Genomic DNA, 21,384 nt, shown 5'->3' on the forward strand with positions numbered 1-21,384 from the left:
ATGAAGATCATCTAATTTGAGACTTTAATTGTTGTTGTTGCTGTTAGCAATTGAGACCATGTACAACAGAACATTCTGTGTACAACAGAACGAGACACCACCTAGACCTGCCCCATCCTCACAATTGTTCTAACATTGCAAACCATTGTTGCAGCCACTATGTCAATCCATCCTGTTGAGACCCTTCCTTTTTATGAGTACCCCTCTACATTACCAAGCATGGTGTCCTCCCAGGACTGGTCTCTCCTGATCATATGTCCAAAGTATGTGAGATGGAGTCTTGCCATCCTTGCATTATGGAACACTCTGGCAGCACTTCTTTTAAGGCAGGTTTGCTTGTCCTTTTGGGTGTCCATGGTATTATTCTTCACCAGCATGACAATTCAAATGCATCTCTTTTTCTTAGGTCTTTCTTATTCAGCGACCAACTTTTACATGCAAATGAAGTCACTGAAAATAACCTGGATTGGGTCAGGAATACCTTAGTTCACAGCAGTACTTACATTGTCTTTTGATTATATAACTAGTCATGGGACACTTGAGGGAGGTGGAGTAACCATAACTCAACTTACAAGGGATATATTACAGTAATAAAATTAGCAGAAAAGGGACTTGTCATATTGCCTTGGAAATCCTGACCTTGAAATTTGGACATATACAGTATAGGAATTTAGGAATAAATAGGAGATATTTATAAGTGGAATGTTGAATAAACTCTAAACCCAGGATTATTAAATTGTGGTGTATATACAAAATGACTGGGAGATAAGAAAACAGTCTCTCAATGTGGGTTGAAACAAATGGGGGACCATATATGAATTTATAAAGATGTTGAACTTTTATCTGAAAGCATTGGGATGTTTTGTAGGATAATGCTTAAATAATAAATATTGAAATAATATTAAATCATTAAAACAAGTACATTGCATTTGTCATGCTGGTTTTATGACTTTCTATTTTTGCACATACAGATAACACAAACGTGAATGCCTGGAAGCAAGGAGGATATAAATACTTGCTACTGAAAATCAAAGCCTGTGGCCTTCAATGTAGATGGCAACTCAATGGAAAGAACACCCAAATCCTCAAAAGAGGACCCACAAATCACATCACAATAAAAGGAGAAGAGGCTGAAGTTATCAAGGGTTTCATTTTGCTTGGATTCAAAGTCAGTGCTCATGGAAGCAGCAGTCACAAACTCAAATTGTAGTTTGGATTGGGCAAATGTGCTGCACAAGACCTCTTTAATGGGTGGCAAGCAGGATATCAATCTTATGACTGAGGTATGCATAATCCAATCGGTTTTCCATTGCTTGATATACATGTGAGAGTTGGACAACGCATAAGGAAGATTGCAGATAATTTGATGCATTTGGATTATGGTGTTGGCCAAGAATATTGAAAGTACTGTGGACTGACAGAAGAATAAACAAATCTCTCTTGGAAATACAGCCAGAATTCTCCTTAGCAAGGATAGTGAGACTTCCTCTCAAGTACGTAGACAAGTTATCAGGAGAGACCAGTCCCTGGAATAGAATAGCATGCTTGGTAAAGTATAGGATCAGGGAAAAAGAGGAAGACTCTCAATGAGATAAATTGACACAGTGGCTGCAACAATGGACTCAAACATAACAATTGTGAGGATGGTGCAGAACCGGGTGCAGGTCATTGTTATACTGAGTTGGAACCAACTTAACACCACCTAATAACAGCATTATTTTACAAGTATAAAAAATAAGTACAGTCCATGTTCAGTAGTTAGGATGTAAAAGGACATTTAAAATGCAACTTTTCTTGTCATTAAATATATTCAACAGGATAGTCTTGTGATAGCATATGTATTTTTGAATGAGAACACCAAAATCACCATGGAAGTTAATTTAGAATGGAAACCAGAAACAGTGAGACAAATTAGCAAAGCTCCATATAAAAGAGGATAATAAATATAAACTAAGACACTACTGATGTGAATGAAGAGTATAATAGGGAATTGAGAATATATATAAGGAGTAGATTTATTGTATTTATACTAATTTATTTGATACATAGATGTTTATATTAGTTTATTTGATACATAGATGTTCTCCACAGATCCATTGCATACTTGTTATGTTCTAATACCATTTTATGGAATATTTCTTTCTCTGAAACCCTAGCTGAGAAAAGCAGTACCCAGTGATACTCACTAAAGTGAATAAAAACGACGAAATTGACAGGTAGTAGTTATGCCAGAAACTTATTAGTTTCCTGAGTTGACATGACATGGCATGAATAATTCTCATCAATTGGGGATGAATAGAACAAATCAGATTCAGTGTATGATAATATATGTAATATAGTCTCAGACCTGTGATTGTCTCTGTAAAATCTGCTGATTGTGCCGCCCATATTTTGTGATTTTCATGCAAGAGCTATGATGCATTTTTAATTATGTATTCATGTTAATGCCTGTAGACTGAAATAATCAGAGAGAGGCATTATTTCTTGAAATTAGAAGATCTATGTACAAAATAAGGAAATTATTATCTGACTTTATGCTTTTCATTATGTTCAATTTATCTCTAACATTATTATTGCTAATGGGTATTATTTACAATTTAAAGGCTGCATATATGTGAATAAATATGAGATGAGGTACAGCATATCCCCCAGAATTTAGGGATATAGATTGATTGCGAGATCCTATTGAGCTGAGATTATAACCAATTGGTAACATCTGTCAGAACAGAAATCATATTTCAATTCAATATTGTATTCCTGAGTAAGTAAACTTGAATTCCAATTGATTCTGATTAATGGTAAGCTCATGTGTTATGGAGTTGAACTTTTTCATAAGGTTTTCTTTATTGTAATACTGTATATGTGGAAGCAAATTGTTGGGAAATTCTTTCTTTCTCCAGTAATTTTGAGTGGGTTCTACTTACCAAGCTTTAGAAAGCACTCAAGAACAAACAATTTGTGCCATACAGATATCTACTATAAAGCATTGCTACTATTTGGATTTTTAATACTGCTCAGTGTCAGGGTCTCCAATGTCTGCAAACCTAGCTCAATACTCTCTAAACCAACAGCATTAGCCAATCATTCTTGTCACCTCTTCAAGATACTATCTTGCCTTCTTTTCTTACGTATGCATTTCCTAAAAGAAGATTTCATGCTAGTTGTCTTCAATTCCTCACCACTCACTGCAAACTTTTTCTTTTTCACATCCCTTCCAAATGATTTCTGTTAGAAGAGCCCACCAGTTTTCTGGAAGTGCCTAGCTATAATTAAATTGTTGCTCTAAATTCTCACATGGATATATCTTTTGGATCTATAACATGAATTATTTGGATACTCACAGATAAGTCTAAAAATTTTATCTTCAATTTGAACCTCACTACTTTTCTATATTCCTTAAGATTTTATTCAGAGTTTTTGGTGATGTTTTCAATCAAACTCATCAACAAGAACATTCACAACTATAGTTTCAACCATCATCTCTATGTAAATGAATCTTAGTTCCGTATCAATGGAATTGACATGATGACAGTGAGTGAGTAGTTGCTTTCAAGGGTGGGGTATCTCACTGCTATTTCATGATATTTCTTCCTCATTCGCCATAAACTCATTATTTTTTATTGTACTCTTGATTTTAATCCTCAGAATGATTAATTTTTCTGGCAATTAACTTATTCTAACAGCCCAACTCAGCCTTGAAATATCTTCACTATCTTTTATTCTTCCTTGTTTCCCATTCCATTATTATGAGGATTTTAGTTCCTGTATGATTTCTTACATTAATTTTTATCTATGTGTCCCTTTGCTACTGCTTAAATTCAGGTTTGATTTACTCAATTTTATGCTTTTTAAGATATACGTTAACTCCCGATTAGTAAAACTTTTATTAAAAATATGTTCCAAACTGATCCATGTCTTTATGCTTTCCCATTTCTAAATGATATATTTGATGGTTCTATAATGAGCTATCCAGACATTCACACAAAATTATAATAACTTTTACCTTGCTTTGGAAAAACAAAATTTGTCCAGTATCACCAAGCAACCTTACAGGTCAATGTAGAACTATCACTTTAGGTTTGTGATGCTGTAAATCTTTATGGGAGTAGAGAACCTCATTTTTCTTCCTAGGAAGGACAGGAGGAGTTGAACCACTGATCTACTGATCTTGAAGTTAGCAGCCTGCCACAAAACCCAGTACTTCATTAGGGTTCTGCTTTCTCTAGTAATGATACATATATAGATTGAGCTCAGAAACATTTATTGACTCTCCCCAGCTCACTATCCAATTACCTAGACACTCCTCTGTTTCAGAGTCAAGACTCTTAATTTTGTTCCAAATTGCTCTTTCAGACTTTTATTGTTAAATCTGCTAAGCCCTCTGTAAATCATTGTTTTATAAACACATTGGGTCGTTTAGCCTATTATGCTTTCCTTTCTCAATGCACACTTTATTCCATCTTCCTGGAATGCCTTCTGCCCTATCCTTGAATTCCGTAAGTCAAAATCTTGCAATTCTGTTTTATCGCTTCTTTTAATCTCTACATTTAAATGTGATTTTTTCTTCTTTGTTTCATATTATGTTATTAATATTTAAATGCTACCTGCAATATGATGGTTTTTATTTTTCACCTCCTCTCATACCCTACAGTTGCAACCATGACCTAATTCCAGCTAGCATCTAAACAATTTAAGAATTAGGATAATGTTACCTAAGTTTGCATCCCTGTGATGATTAGCAGATTGCTTACACATTAAAAAACTCAGTAAAGTCATTTAGTTGAATTAAAGTCTCAAATAAGTGAAGCTTTCTAGTGGTATGCTGGAGTTATAAAATATCTGGTAGTGCATATGAAGGGAGTAAAAATTTTACCCCTTCCTCAAGTAAGGACTGATGGACAAGTACGGTTATACCATGGACTGTCCCTTCAATGCATTATAACTCCTAATTGCATGTCACTGACAGTGAAGTAACTGTCCCCCTAAAGAACTACAGTTGTTTGTGAGGACTCTGAGACCATAAAAATATATTTTTTGTTCCTCATCATGTGTAAAATATACCACACATTTTATAAAATCAATGAATAAAAGAAAGGAAACATGAAGGTAGGAGAATACCATGGGAAATGTGACTTCTTTTATCATACAACTTATACACTGTTTCTCAGCTTATTAGGCAATTTAACTAGGGGAAGGAGCCCTGAAAAGAAGTAAAGTAGGAAAGAAGCAATACATTAACACAGCAAAGGAAAACCCCACTGTTATCAAGTAGATTCTGACTTACAGTGACTACAGGCCAGAGTAGAACTGCTCCATAAGGTTACCAATGTTACAAATCTTTATAAATGCAGATTGCCACACATTTCTCTTGCAAAGTGTCTGGTAGGTTTGAACCATCAATCCACAGGTTATCAGCCAATCACTTAGTCATTGCGCCACCAAATCAACTAAGAAAGCATAGTGAAGTTTAAGAAAGGCACAACAAAGTTTAAGTACAATAGTTCTGAGAACTTTAAACTTCACTTATAGAGTGGTAATAGCTATTTCCTGCATTCAAATAGAAAATGTTATTGATATTATGAATGTATTATATGTGCCTATTTAAATTTTTTTATTCTACCAAATGTAGAAAAATGAAGAGACTCTGTGTTTGAAAAGGGTATTATAGAGTAAGTAAGTGAAACATGCTAAAGAGAAAAGAGAGGAATTATCTCAGTTCATGTATAGTTTTAAGTGTTGTTCAAACCTTGTTGTTCCAATTGTATTGAAGAATTCACTATTTTAAATAAACTTGGCAACTCTGAAATTTGATATTCAAATATTGCATACATAACTACAGATAAATTTCATAAACAAAACAAAACAAATAGGTTTCTTCTATAAAATAACACAAATGCAGTGTATTTTAAACTTGGCAGAATGAGAAAAGGTTATACTGTTTCTCTCTCCTTAATTCTTAAAAAAGTCTACTTTGTTTCTGTTTAAGCAGCTCTTCTGCCAGAGAAAGAATGAATAAGTAATGCTTATTTAAATAGCTTAAATAAGAAAACTATTTAATCACTTTCATTCTGGGTTGCAAATTATCATTTTGATTTATGTGAAATTAGTCAAGAGGCAATATGCATGCAAACTAAAGTAAGAACAATCAAAAGATTTTCTTCTTGGGCCTATCTGTGGTTCATCAAAAAATGACTCTCAATGTATTTAGATGTGTGAACTTTGTGTTGTTTGGCTAAATGACAGACATATACGACAGAACGTGTGGCAGTTGCATAATCTCCTGTCAACTTGTGAGGGGTTGGAGTTCTGCCTGTTGATCAGGTCGCAGCTTGATGACCTCATTTTGGAGGATCGAAGGAGAGAAATACCTCATTGCTGGCTAGATACATGCTCTTTCTGCTTCGTCTTCCTGATGACAAGCCACAAGGAGACACACTGATGGAGCCAGAGCCCTGGAGCTGGAGGACCACATGGAGACCAATGCCAGCACTGAGATGCTTTCCACTGCCACTGCATTCATAAGACTTTCCACTTACTGGCCTGTGATCTTAGTGCATTCACCGTCATTGCATGTGATGTGTGAGTCCGAAGAGCAAATTGTAGACTGGTATCAGACATATGGGGTAATATCAGAATTATGGTTTTGATCTGGACAGGCCTGGTAGGTTTTCTTAATGCACAATTGTTCTTTGCCATAAAGTTCTCTCTCACACACATATGAGTGTCTCTGGATTTGTTTCTCTAGTTAACCTGGACTAACAAAGAAGGTTTCAAAAATCTACTTTGGTTTAATTAAAAGAATGGTGTATTAATTGTGAATTAACAGAAAAAAAGAGAAAAGAAGGAGAGTATACATCAAGGAGGACTTATCCTGTTTAGAATCATTATCCAGTCCCAGACCATCCTCAAAGCCAATGCTATGCTCGAGTCCATTGTTGTAGTCACTATGTCAATGTGTCTTCTCTACATATTTTTGGCATGTCATCTTTCTCAAAACTATCTATCATAACAAATGCTAATTAACATGAAAAATCAAGTTTCTTTTAACCAAAAGTTAAATTGGCTATGCAAAGGTGTCTTTTGTGGTGCTTCAGAGTCTAGGGGATTCTCTAAGAGGCCTATAGGAACATGTTTGTTTCCCTATAAAGATGTACACATGCCACAATAACATTTCCAGAATCACCTTGACTATTATACATTGTGTTAGTCTGGGCAGACTAGAAAAACAAATTCATGGAGACACTCATATGTGTATAAGAAAGAGATTTATATACAAAGCAATTGAACATTGAGAAAACATCCCAGTCCAGTTCAGTCCAGATCAAGTCCATAAGTCCGATATTATCCCATATGTCCAATACTGTATTAGTCTAGGTACTTTAGAGAAACAAATCCAGAGCAACTCATGTATGAGAGTTTTATGTAAAGAAAGTGTGCATCACGAAGACATCGCAACCCAATGCTGCCCAAGACCACAAGTCCAACATTAACCCATTAACCCAAAACCAGTCCACAAAGTCCTCCACCTCACAAAACAGAGGCAATGATGCTGACTGCAGGAGAAAAGCTGAGTCAGTGAACAAATAAGCATCTCAGCACTAGCAGGGGTCTCCACATGGCTGCTCCAGCACCCAGGGCTGCATCGGGATAGGTCCATGTAGCTTCTCCTTGGGGATGTCTTGTAGGAAGACAATCTTTCAAGCTGAAGCAGGAAACTGCTAAGGCAGCTACACCCTGGTGCGACCATCACAAAGCAAGAGACCTGAGAACTAGAAAGGCGAGGCTCACCACCCATTTATCCCTCTGCCTTTCAATTAGCCACACATGTGTTTATCAGCCAGGTTGGCACAATTAACTAACTCAAATACCAATCTATAAAATCCTATTCAGACTCACAAAACACATGCAATGACACCGGATGTAGAACATCACAGGCCAGTGGAGAAAAAGTCCTTGGAACCAGTAGCACTGGAAACATCTGAGTGCTGGCAGGGGTCTCCGCATCAGGGTGGGTTTATGTGTTTTGTCAGCTGCTATGTCTCCCAGGGTGTGAGAAAAAGAGAACTGCCTCCTGCCTCCAAGGAGGAAGTCCTTTGATCTCTTGATGGCTGCTTCCAGGAGCATTCATTATAGATCCATGCAAGGCAGAATCCTTGAAACTTCAAGCTTTTCTCCACTTAGCATAATGTTAACCATTGGTTCAGTTTTGTGGATTTAGTCTTCTTTACATTGAGTTATAATCCACATTGAAGGCTGCAAACCTTTATCTTCATTAGCAAGGGCTTCTCACTTTCAGCGAGAAAGGTTGTCATTTTCATAGCATAAGTTGTTAATAAGTCTCCCTCCAAACCTGATATCACATTCTTCTTCTTGTAAAGCAGCTTCACTGATTATTTGCTCAGCAAACAGATTGAATAAGTATACTGAGAGAATACCACCCTGATGGCCAAAATTCATACAAAGGATATTATAGAGAATATCTTCACTTTGAATTACAGCTGGTTGTACAATAACTAAGTGCTAAACTGGTAACCAAAACGTTTTTGTTTCAAACCCACCTAGCAGCTCCATTGGTGAAAAAACTATCTACTTCTGTAACAATTGCAGCAAGGAAAGCATTATGGGGGATTCTGCTCGCATGGGGTAGTAGTTAAATAAAATTAACTCAACAAAACATAACAACAACAAAAAACATCCATTAGAAGTGTTTTGTTTCATCTCTTTCATTTTTTTCTCTTCAGGAAGTCTGAATTTCTTAAATAGGTATTTTATATGATCTTTCCTCAATGATGTTATTCACAAAATACACATTATATACTGGATATTAATTTAAAGCCTTGTGATCTCCACCATCCTCATTCACCTATCATGAGGTGTGTCTTTCAGAAACACATGCTGTTTTGGAACACTTGCCTTTGGAACCAAGAACAATAGATATAAACCTCTCAGTGATGCTGGATTTAGACTATTGAAATTTCAGATATCTCTAAACAGTATGTAGTTTATAATTTTAAAAAAAAAGTCTAACAGAAAAGAGAAACAACCTCTCTATCTATTGAAACATATAGAAAGTGATGAAACAAGATGAAAAATATTCTAAATAAGATATTGATAACAAAAAGAATATTCATTTTCTGTATCCAAAAATATTGAAATAAATCAACAATATCAGTAGTATGTTGGTACCTCTAAGAGACACTGTTAAAACAAAAGATTAGATTAAACAGAATAGACACAGGTGTTAACCATAACCAAGCTCATTGCTATTGTGTTGATTGCAACTCATATTTATGAAGCTGGGGTTAAGATCTACTAAATAAAAATAATAAGAAAAAAAAAGAAGTAGAAATTATAATTCTTATAATAGGATTTAAATAAAGAAACTCATTAAAAGTGAGTAATTTAATAGCACAAAGATAAAATAAATAGTAAATAACTTTAAAAATTTGGCCATATATTTCTTAAGCCACACAGCAATAAAACACAAGAGAAATTAATATAAATATATGGAAAAATAGACAAATGTTCAGGCAGACATATTAAAATCAAACTAATGACCAATTAAAGAATAAACTTATATTAAGATGAAGAAGAAAATGAATAAATAGAATATATTTTTGCATGGACTAAATTTAAAAACATAAATTATTTCTCCTGCAAAACATACCTATATATTTCATTGAAATGATCATGTTAATAGGCTGTAATTGGAGGCCTCAGATAACAAAATAATATTATGAGTAAAATTTTCAGACTGAGATATAATAGATGAAAAAATATAAAATTCACCCCAAATTATGTAAATATTTGACAATTTATACCTGACTTTCTAAGGTGCAATTGAGTTGCTTCTGACTCTTGAGGACCCAATGTTCACTAGAAAGAACCACTTCCAATACTGCTGCATCCTCACAATTGTTGCTCTGCAAATATTTGAGCATGTAAACATACTCTCCTAAGAATGACAGCATTAGCATATAAATGCGACACAACAATTAAACCTCCTTAAAAACAAGGGCATAAAAGCCGGTGCCTGCTGGACATTAAAAACAGGTTTCAATGCACATTAATTCACTAATTTTTTATGTTCTGCCAAGGCTTATTTTGTTGTTATAATTTCAAATGTGCAGCTGAAATTGATGTTCCTCACACATCACCTCCGTTGTCTTAATAACATCTTTTTATTCAGTGGTGGGAGCGGACAGGAGGTTTCATATTTTCAGTTTTATTTTATAGAATTTCTATGTCTTTGATTCACAAGTATTTTCTCCTTTAATATCTAATCTGTCATTTAGCTAGAATATGATGGAGAATATAATTTAGCTAGAATAGAGTTAAAAATATATATATATTTAACTCTAGACATTTGATTTGTGGAGTTGTGTTTGTTTGGTTTTGTATCTTCCATGCCTCTGTGTACCATGCTTAATTTTCATATTAGCTTGTTGTGTTTTTGTGTCCCTATAAATCTTGTTGGACCTTTGAACAGCTTTACCTTTGCATATTAAGTTTTCTCCAGTTGGACTCAAGCACTATTTTATACATGGCTAATCATTTCCCAATTTGCAGGAAATAGTCTACCCAATTATGAGATTTATCCATTTGACAAATGGAAACAAACATTATTTCAGGTCTCTGAGTATTCTATTTGCTACTATAAATATTTTCTGGCTCTTCTTTGGCCTTGGATATTTTTCTCAGGGGGCATGCATTGATCAGAACTATTGTGAATACAATTCTCTGCAGATCTTCAGAGTGTTTTCCTCTGTACACCTCTTTCCTCTGCAGTATTCTATTCATGTGATCTCTAGCAATCCTGAACTCTTTTGAGTGCCAATTGTTCTCCTGTACATTGGAATTCTGCTGGGCTATGATGGCTTCTCTCTCTCATAGTTGTATCTTGGAAACTCATATAAGGCAGTAGGCAGTAGGAAAAATACAGGGGTCACTTGATTTACTTCTTGTCTCCCAGGAATTACTGTCATGCATTCATTGTTTTTCAATGCCTTGAAAATTATCTATCTATGTATCTATCTATCTATATATGGGTGTGTGTGTGTGTTAATTTTACGTTGTTTCAGTTGTGTGTTTTACTAAAGGGAAGAGAAATTCTGTATACACAGGTGCTTGGTGTGTTAATCTGGGTAGACTAGAGAAACAAATCCATGGACACACATATGTGTCTAAGAAAGACATTTCCCCACTTAGCCTAGGGCTGGGTGCCAGAGGGCGTCCTTTTGTATACAGGCATCCCACGAGCAAATGTGTGCAGGGCCTGTTCGTCCTGCAATGAATGTATCAGTATCATGACATCAGGGACCACCTCCAAGCTTCTCACACCCAGGACAACCAAGGCACAGCTCAGTTGCCAACATGCCAGGGAATGAGAAATGCAATCATTAATTGGTGATGACAGCCCAACAAAGCATCCAGCGCTGCCTAGCACCAGTCTGACCCATGATATTTTACCAAATATTTAGTGAGTGAATCAGTGAACGGAATCAGGAGACATCTCTAGGAGCAACCTTGCCCTTTCCCCAATCCCGTATTTTGGGGTGGTGCTCTGGGAGTATAAAAAGGCCAGGTTCTAATTATCATATAAGGATCACTAGTGGTTATAGTAATTAGTAGGTAAAAGCACAATAATGGAGTATGAGTAAATAAAGCTCACCACTAATGTGTACAAGGCCATCCCTGCATGCTGAATTTGGAATCCCACTGCCTGCCTCTGTTGGAATCTTACAGGCTGGGTTATTTCTTTAAGAAAACTCCATTAGGCCTTGCCAGTACAGGCAACAGGGAGAGAGCTCAGTTTCCTCTGATGAAGTGAAGCCTGTTTGGTCTGAAAGTGAAAAGAAAGTACCTGGCAAAGCGGTAGCCCTCTGCTAGTGCCCCTTCTGACTCTGAGATAATCTTCTCATTTGGGGTCTGCGCTGAATCACCCCTCCTTCAGAGAAGGTTCTTGGCCTCAGTCCCTTCCTTGGGAACAAGAGGGCAACCGGAGAGCAAAGGAAAGAGCCTTTCCCTGCCCATCCTTCCCTCCTGCACAGGCTCTTGATATGTGGTTTCCTCTTTCTTCTGCTGAAGGGAGATGGGGGTGAGGAGAAAGATTTATATACAAGAGCAACTGAATATTGAGACAACATTCCAGCCTCATCCAGATCAAGTCCATAAGTCCGATATTAGCCCATATTTCCTATATCAATCTATAAGACCCTCTTCAGACTCATGAAACACATGCAATGATGCCGAATGCAGAAGATCATAAGCCAGTGGGTAGAAAGGCTTTGGATCCAGTGTCATTGGAAACATCTCAGCACTGGCAGGGCTTTCTCTGTGGCTTCTCTGACTTCCGAGGTCTGGTTGCATCCATGTGGCTTGTCTTCTGCAGTGTCTCCCAGGGAATAGCAGAGAGACAGAGAGGTGTCTTCTGCCTCCAAGAAGGAAGTACCAGAATTCTCAGGAGAAGATCATGCCTAGAGAAGTCTCATTGGATAACTCCAGATTGACAACCTAGACTGCACCCCTACACTTTTAATCCTTAATTTGACATCAGATTAGGTGACTACCACACTTAGAGAATTAAAAATTTAGCTAGAGTCAATCTGAGAGACATTGTTTAATTAAATTCAGGGCTTACAGCCTGGGAAAATCAGCACTGCTTCATCCAGGGGGCTGTACACAAAAATTTCTGCTGGGGGAAAGGGGGTTGTCTCACTTTCATATTTGTAGTTAGTTGGGCTTGGGTAAGGGAGCTATAGAAACCCACTGAAACCATCCACATTATGATGCTCACATACCTGATACTCCCAAAATTCAAGGGCACACAAAGAGTGCTTGATTATCATCACTGGTTACTTTTGGAGCAATAACTTGTGTCCTTACATTGAGCAAGAAAGTAAATATGGTCTTAGTTAATCCGTAGTAGTTTGGTGAATTATTTGTATGTATATGATTTTTATTGCTTTTATTGGTATATTATATTCATTTTTTTCTCAAAATCACCAATTTTTTCATTCACATTAAAGAATAAGGAAATTACAACTGCTTTAAATCTCTGTAAAATGTAATGGAGGCTTGCTTACTGGTGAGTTTAAGGAGAGTTTTCTTTGATTGGACTGAGATCTGCCCATAATATTAATAGATACCCAAAGACAGAACTCAGAATAATTCACTTAAGAATAATTTTGTTTCCTTTGATAAAAACAATTTCTTATACCCTATCTACAGAAATCTAAAAGCAGCATTTGTCTTTTAGGACCTTGGTAGTGAATGCAAACTTTGCTTGCCATTTCAGTATTCAAACATTCCATCAATTTCCTATTTTCAGCTCAATATTTATTTATAATAATATTTTATTATCTTGTAGAAGATGTGACTTGTAAACAACACATGAGATGGGGTTAAAATTTGTCTACCACCTAAAATAATAGAAAGCTCTACCTACATGTACTGTAAATATAGAAATTAGTTATGAGGACTTCTGCATATTTTCTGATTTTGATTGACATTTTTAGTTAGATATTTTGGTTAGAGGAATGATTGTGGAAAAAGCGAAAGGAGAAACTCTACAAGTTTCTAAAAAGAACACTTCTACAAATGTATTTCTTATTGTGTAAGGCTAATACAAGCATGTCCTGTAAATACCATGAAAAGTAGGTAGTCTCCTCCCGGTGATCCTTCTGCAAGGGGAGATCCAGTTGCCTACAGATGGGGTTTGGGTCTCCACTCTGCACACCCCGTCATTCACAATGATATGATTTTTTTGTTCTTTGATGCCTGATACCTGATCCCTTTGACTCCTCATGGTCACACAGGCTGGTGCTTCTTCCATGTGGGGTTTGTTGTTTCTCAGCTAGATGGTCACTTGTTTATCCTCAAGCCTTTAAGACCCCAGGTGCTATATCTTTTGATAGCTGAGCATCATCAACTTTCTTCAACACATTTGCTTATGCACCTGCTTTGTCTTCAGCAATCATGTCAGGGAAGGCTGGTGTGCTTCTTCCATGCAGACTTTGTTGTTTCTCAACTAGAAGGTTGCTTGTTTATCTTCAAGCCTTGAAGAACCCAGAGGTGACAAGCCAGTCAGGGTTCAGTGTAGCAGCGATGGAAAATACAACTTTAATCTAGTTCTTAAATGCTTCCTCCCCTCCACTATCATGATCCAAATTCTACCTTGCAAATCCGGCTAGACCAGAGGATGTACACTGGTACAGATAGGAACTAAAAACACAGAGAATTCAGGACCAGTGGTGAGAGTGGTGATGCTGGGAGGGTTGAGGGAAGATGGGGGAGAAAGGGGGAACAGATTACATAAGGCCTCCTCCCTGGGGGAAGGACGGCGGAGAAGTGGGTGAGGGGAGAAGTCAGACAGTGTAAGATATGACAAAATAATAATAGTTTATAAATTATCGAGAGTTCATGGGGGAGGGGGATCAGGGAGGGAGGGGGAAAATGAGGAGCAGATACCAGGGGCTCAAGTAGAAAGCAAATGTTTTGAGAATAATGAAGGAAACAAATGTACAAATGTGACTGACACAATGGATGTGTGTGTGGATTGTGATCAGAGTTGTATGAGCCCCCAATAAAATGATTTAATAAAAAAATAGGTAGTCTCTGGTATATGAATAAGATTCCTTTCTTAGCTGCCTTTAAGAATTTGTAGGTAAGTTGATACAGGTGCATATGGTTCTTATTTAGTCTTGCTGTGGTGTAAACTTTTTCAATAACTTAAAAACTACTCATACAGCAATTGAAGGTGGTTGTTATGAAGAATTTGTTGCAAGTAGGGGTTGATTCATTTTTTTCAAAGTGGGAAAGCATGCACATACATTAAAGGGAAAATTGGAGTTGTCTAAGTCAGAAGTGTAAAGAGTGTTAGATCTATTAAGTGTAAATACAGATGAATGAGTTATAATTATAATAGCATATGTTGGTGATATTGAATGTCAAGTATTATTTGAATATAACAAAGAATTAAATTTCCTCCCCAACTCAACCAATATGCCTTTCTTTGAATGTAACAGAAAATTTATATAATTCCAATATTCTTTTTATTTAGTATAGTGAGATTCAATTAATATAGCAAGTAAAAATAGATTGAAATACTAACCAAATACAACTAAGCTCTTTTAAGATGCGTTCAGTATATTTATTTCATAGACTGGAGTCCTGGGAGAAAATAGAATAGAAACATAAAAATGTTGCTTGCAACCCTAGGTTCTTATAATCTAATCTCATGCTGTTACAAGTCTAGCATTCTCTCATAAGATAAACACGTTAAATCAAAGCATTGTTCTCTAAAGGGTTGCATTTTCTGAAGGCCAGCTTTGAAGTAGTGGTTGAAAACCATCAAGAAGTAATAAGTATCACATAATTCAGACACTCTTATGTTATAGAAACCTTGATAGACTTTTGGCTGATGATGTGGATCGGGATGCTTTGGAATCTGACCTCTGGAAGTTCATCCTAACATGCTCACATTATAATATTAAGATAGCTGATTTTCTCATGTGTATTTGATGTGAATATGCTCCCATTTCCAAAGCATTAATTTCATTTTAATTCATAAGGAATACACTGTTAAATGTTTCATGTAAAAACATGGATATTACATTGTGAACGTATAGGTTAATGTTAAAAGAAATTTCTTTTGTTTCATTTTGAGTAGAATATTCAAATATTCAATTTGAATATAATTTGTATAATTTTAGATTCTTTGAATAATTCAGTTGCATTCATTTACTCTTGATTAATGAATCAAGATCTGAAAAAGAATATATTTTACCTTATGACATGTGGCATTAATAATTTATTGCTTCACTCACAATCCCCTCTTTAAGGAAAATAGTAGGAAATATTATAAGAAAATAATTCTCAAAATCATATTTGTGCTAATGCCAGGTAGTCACAGTGTGAAATGAAAGAAATCTTGGTGTTCTGGGCAAGAGAAACTAGTGGTCTTTAAAGTGCTCATTATTTTTTTCTCACTGCCACTGAGTTGATGCTGACTCATCGAGACCTGTCAGGACAGGAGAGAACTATGCTTATGAGTTTTCCAGATGGTAACTTTTTATGGGAGTATAAAGATCTATCTTTTTCCCACTCTTTAAGGCACACCCATATAAAATACCTTTTCTTTAATGAATACATGATAAAATATTTTTCCTGTTATTCTCTCACTAACTGTAACTGGATAAAATGTCCTATAGATAAAGGTTCATTCTTACAGTGCTTTTTACTTTATTATGCTTGTACTTTCATGAGGAAGTTTGGTTGTTCAGCCGTTAAGCACTAAGTTGCTAACTGAAAAGTTGATTTGACCACTACCAGACATGCAGAGTAGGAAGATAGGAAAGTCTTTTCCTGTCAATTAGATCCACAGAAACCATATGGTGCAGTTCTACTCTGTCCTATAGGATGAGGCAGAATCAACTTGATGACGATATCTTTGGTTTTGGTTTGGTAATTCTATGACTAGCCAGGAATTCTGAATATAAAATATAGAATCTAATATTCAACGTACTCTGTTCAATTTGAAGTTTAGATATCAGAAGACTTTCATATTGAACAGACTATGTTGAATCTAGTCATTAAAACAAGGATTCTCAAGCAGACATGTATGTCACAAATCCTTCAGAAGTGTGTTCAAATGTTTTGTAAAAGCATAAATGCTTTATATATGCTATAAATGATATTACATACTTCTATTGAAAAATATGTCTGAAAAAATACTGAGCTGAGGAGCATCCAAAATAACAGAAAGGAAGTGTACCTTATCCAGACTGTCTACAACAGAGTCTTGAGAAACCAAGTGAAATGGGTACAGTAGACAAACCTAGAAAGCAAAACTACGAATGATAAAAAAATAAGAAAAAAATGAATCAAATACCAATTCAAGGAAGAGACTGAATGAAAACTGGGAACAAAGAGACAATTTTAAATTATTGCAAGTAGAATTCTGATCAGAGCAGAAACTGGATAAAAAGTTCCACGTTCCACCCACCCTGGACTTCATGGACACCTTCATTAGAAACTGCCAACCAGATAGGTGTTATCTACCTCCTTAAGCTACACAACTTTCCAGTAACCAAAGGAGCAAACCCTTCAAACCCTACCCACACAGACCAGTCAAACTGTACTCTCCTCAATGTCAGTCCTATGCCTATTTTTTTTCCTTTTGCTTTTAATTCTTCCTTCTTCAAATCCCCATTTACTTAAGTTTTACTTTAAAATTTTTCTTCCTTTTCTCACTCTCCACATTTTTTATTTTGTTCTACAGAGTGGGTGCTTTGCCACATGTGCAATGCACATTTTTGTGAAGTGAGCACTGTGTTTCTGCCACGACTATGCTTGGTGGCTTCCTTACACCAATATACAGTTGAATTTTTCTTTTCCACTTTTTCTCTTCTAAGTTCTTTCCTTGCCACCACCACCCTTTGTTTTTCTCTTTTCTTTTCCCCCCTGTTCAACCTCCACTAAAGCTTTTTATTCTGCAGTTCTAGTACTCTTCTACACTGCCTATTTGGTCAGCAGTACCATTCCTTGATCTTCTGTAGTTAGCTGTGAGGGCTCCCATGGAAACTGTTTTGCAATCCCCTTCTAGCTGTCTTTGGTGGCTAACACTTGTACCAGTACCATGCCACATAGTTTTGTTTTCTTTTTCTTTTCCCTCTCCTTCCTTGTGCTTTGGTTCATTTTTTCCCCTTTTCTCTTCCTTTAAAAAACCAATCAAGTGAAGCAAGTGCCCTTCCCACAATGCCTCCATAGACAGTAATGCATTGTCTCATGGAGCACATGCCCCATCCAATAAAACCTCTATGTTCAAAACTACTCACCCTTGCTTCTTTGTGATCAGTTATGTCCATTCTCATGCACAGAGCACCATTTTCCTGCTGCATTTATGCCAGTACTGTGCCACCCCTACCCCCATTTTTCTTAGTTATTATGTCACTGTTCTTTGTTTATTTTATTATTTTTTCTTCATCTCCAGCTCTTACTTGTCACCCCAATCAGTCTGGAGTTAGTGACTCTTCCTAGGCATAGCTACCACATCTATCTTACTTACTTACACACCACACTTACTGGGAAAGTGCCACCATATGCTTTAACACCACGGGTCAATAACAGATGATGATCAACACCTGCCAAGGCTTCCCTCAGCTTCTAACAAAAGAGTGATCAGAGACTCATGCATACCACCAGATCTGCTACCAAGCTCACACAACACATATGTTGTCCTGATAAATGAGCGATCAGAGAAGAGTGAACACATTGCTCAGATGCAGTAAAAAAAAATAGGAAAAAAGGTAGGGTAAAGGAAACCAACATAAAGTCAGCAAATAAGTACAATAGATTACAATGTCTCAGAGACTAGAAACAACATCAATTTACACAAATGCAAAATTGAAACAAGATGAGATAGCTCAATCAAGTGAGGCACCAAAACACAAGATCAGAAAATCTTATAGAGGAAATTATGGTATTGGATTGATTAATAGGGATTCAGTAGAATTATATTTATGTCACCATAACAGATTAAGAAAAAATATGGAAATCACAGGAAAAATCAAGGGAAACAGGTAATACTGTAAAATAACTTTAAAAATCCATATGTGAGCAAATTGATGATTGATAAAAATAAGCAGCATATAGAAATCCAGTAGATGAACTAAAAGTTCTACAATAAGTAATGCAAAGGAAGGGGAAATGGGTAGAATTTTTTAAAAACCCAGAAATAATTAGCTCTATATTAATTTAGTAGAAGAGCATTCAGAAGAAAATATTTTTTAATGAAGAACGTATATGAGAGGATTTCCAGTAACCAGAGGTGCAAACCCTTCTACCCCTACCCATTCAGAGACCAGTCAAACTATACTCTCCTCATCAGTGCTATGCCTCAATTTTTTTCCTTTTCCTTTTTAATTTTTCCTTCTTCTCCTAGGCACATAATATTCAAATTATCCCAACTTTGAGGAAAAGGAGAAACTCATAAGAGCAGCTAAAGAAAAAAAAAGGCAGTCACCTATCAGGGTAATCATATACAAATATGCTCAGACTTATCAGCAGAAACCATGAGAAGAGAATGGAATAGTATCTTCCAAAAGATGGAGAATAGCGTTAATCCAAGAATCCAATATCCTGCCACACTCTTTCTCAAAATAGATGGAGAGGTAAGGGAAAAATTAGATCAGAAAAAAAAATAGACAATACATTCAAACAAACAAAGCCAGCACTACAAATATTACTGTCCAACTCAGTTTGCTCAGAAGACCAAAGCACAAGCATAAGAACAACACATAGTGTAACTCTCTCCAGAAGTCCAAGCACTGAAAGCTATGCCCAAGATTTTTTGACCCAATGGTGAAAAGAAGGCAAGAATGAATTTCCCCACACATACATAGCACACTGGTAAGGTGGGAGGGAGGAAAAGGTCTACTACAAAAGGTACGAGATGACAGCAAAGAATCCACAGAATGATGTAATAACCCCGAATATCAATGATTTGAATTCCCCCATTAAAAGACAAAGGCTAGCAGACTGGATTAGGAAACAAAATCCAGCAATCTGTTGTCTGCAAGAAACACATCTCAAGGTCAAGAAAAAAACAAGTTGAGGATCAAAGGATGACAGAGGTATATCAGGCTAATGACAATCTAAAAACAGCAGGAGTCATGATTATTATCTCATACAAAATTGATTTCAAGGGACAGGGAAGAGCAAGAGATAATTATGGATATTAATATCGCTTACGGTTTCAATAGACCAAGCGTCAGTGAGCATAATGAATATACATGTATACAATGAGAGACCTGAAAATTTTGTCAATAAAATCCTCCAAAAGATGAAAAAAGAAATCACAAGATTGACAATCACAATAGGAGACTTCAGTACACCACTTTCTGAGAAGGATAGATAAGCAAGAAAGAAAATCAACAGGGAGACAACAGAACTGAACTCTACGATTAGTCAACTCAACCTGATAGTCATATTCAGAGCTCTCCACCAAACTGTAAAATAACAATTCACATTCTTTTCAAGCTTACATGGTACCTATTTGAAAATAGGCCACATACTGGAACACAAGTCAAGTTTAAGCAAATTCAAGCAAACAGAGGTCACTCAGACATCCTTCTTTGACCACTATGCTATAAAGTTGGAAATGAACAAAATCAACCAGACCAAATCCAGGGTTACATATTTTATCCAACTAAAAAGGAGGTGGGGGGGGGGGGGGGAAGAAAAAAAACAAAATACAAAAAAAAGACATGTGCACTAACCCACCCAAGGGGAAGGTATTATTTATATCTCCACAGGGAAAAAGGGACCAGACTTCAACCTGGTGCTCCAAGATGTGAATGCAGCCTACTGACATGAAGCAGGGAACCAGTAGAGAGGTCTGAGGGCCAAGCCCCAATCCCAACTTCATGGACAGCCACCCCTCCCCCAGAAGGATTTACAGCCACCCCTCCCTCAGAAGGATTTACTTCAGAAGACAGCACTCAAGCTACAGCTCAGGAAGAGGGACATGTCTGATCATAGCATACAGGAACAAATGAAGGAGGAGGAAGAGAGAGTGGAACACATCCTGGCCCCCCAAGTCTTGTGGATGATATCCATGCTCAGAGCAGCCAATGCACAGAGAGGACCATATAGCTGGCCCCACTACAAGACACAACATCTATCACTGACCCATAGCCCTACGGGGGACAACAATAGAGACACAGTGCAGGAATTGCACCCGATCTAACCCTACAACACCGAGGGAAAACACTAAGAGCGTGCAACAAAACAGCAAGGGGAGCAGAGGAAGGAAGTCCCTAGGGAATACCATAAATAGACTTTGGGGCCAGGGTATGGCACCCCATTAGATTCAACCAGGAAACACTCCTAAAGGTCAACAAACAGACCTTGAACTATTTACAGGCTTTTCTCTCTTTTTTATTGTCATTGGTTTTTTTCTTGTTGTTTTGTTTTCTTTTGTTGCTTTGTTTTGCTCTGTCTTGTTTTTTGTGCATATTATTATCTCTACAGGTATATCTAGATAATATAGGCAGGTAAACAATCTGGAGGAGAAAACAACAGACCTACAGTTCTGGAGGGACACGGGAGAGGGGAAGGCAGGGAAAAAGAAAGGGGTGTTAAATCCAGGGATAAGGGAACACAAGTGATCCAAAATCGATGGCAAGGAGGGTGTAGGAGGCCTGGTAGGGCTTGACCAAGGGCAATGTTACCGAGAGGAATTACTAAAACCCAAATGAAGCCTGAGCATGATAGCAGGACAAGAGGAAAGTAAAAGGAAATAGAAGAAAGAATTAGGAGGCAAAAGGCATTTATAGAGGTCTAAATACAGGCATGTACATATGTAAATATATTTATATATGA

This window comes from Echinops telfairi, unplaced genomic scaffold (assembly GCF_000313985.2).
Source record: "Echinops telfairi isolate 266 unplaced genomic scaffold, ASM31398v2 ScPeMD7_44;HRSCAF=162, whole genome shotgun sequence".
NCBI classification, from domain to species: Eukaryota; Metazoa; Chordata; class Mammalia; order Afrosoricida; family Tenrecidae; genus Echinops; species Echinops telfairi.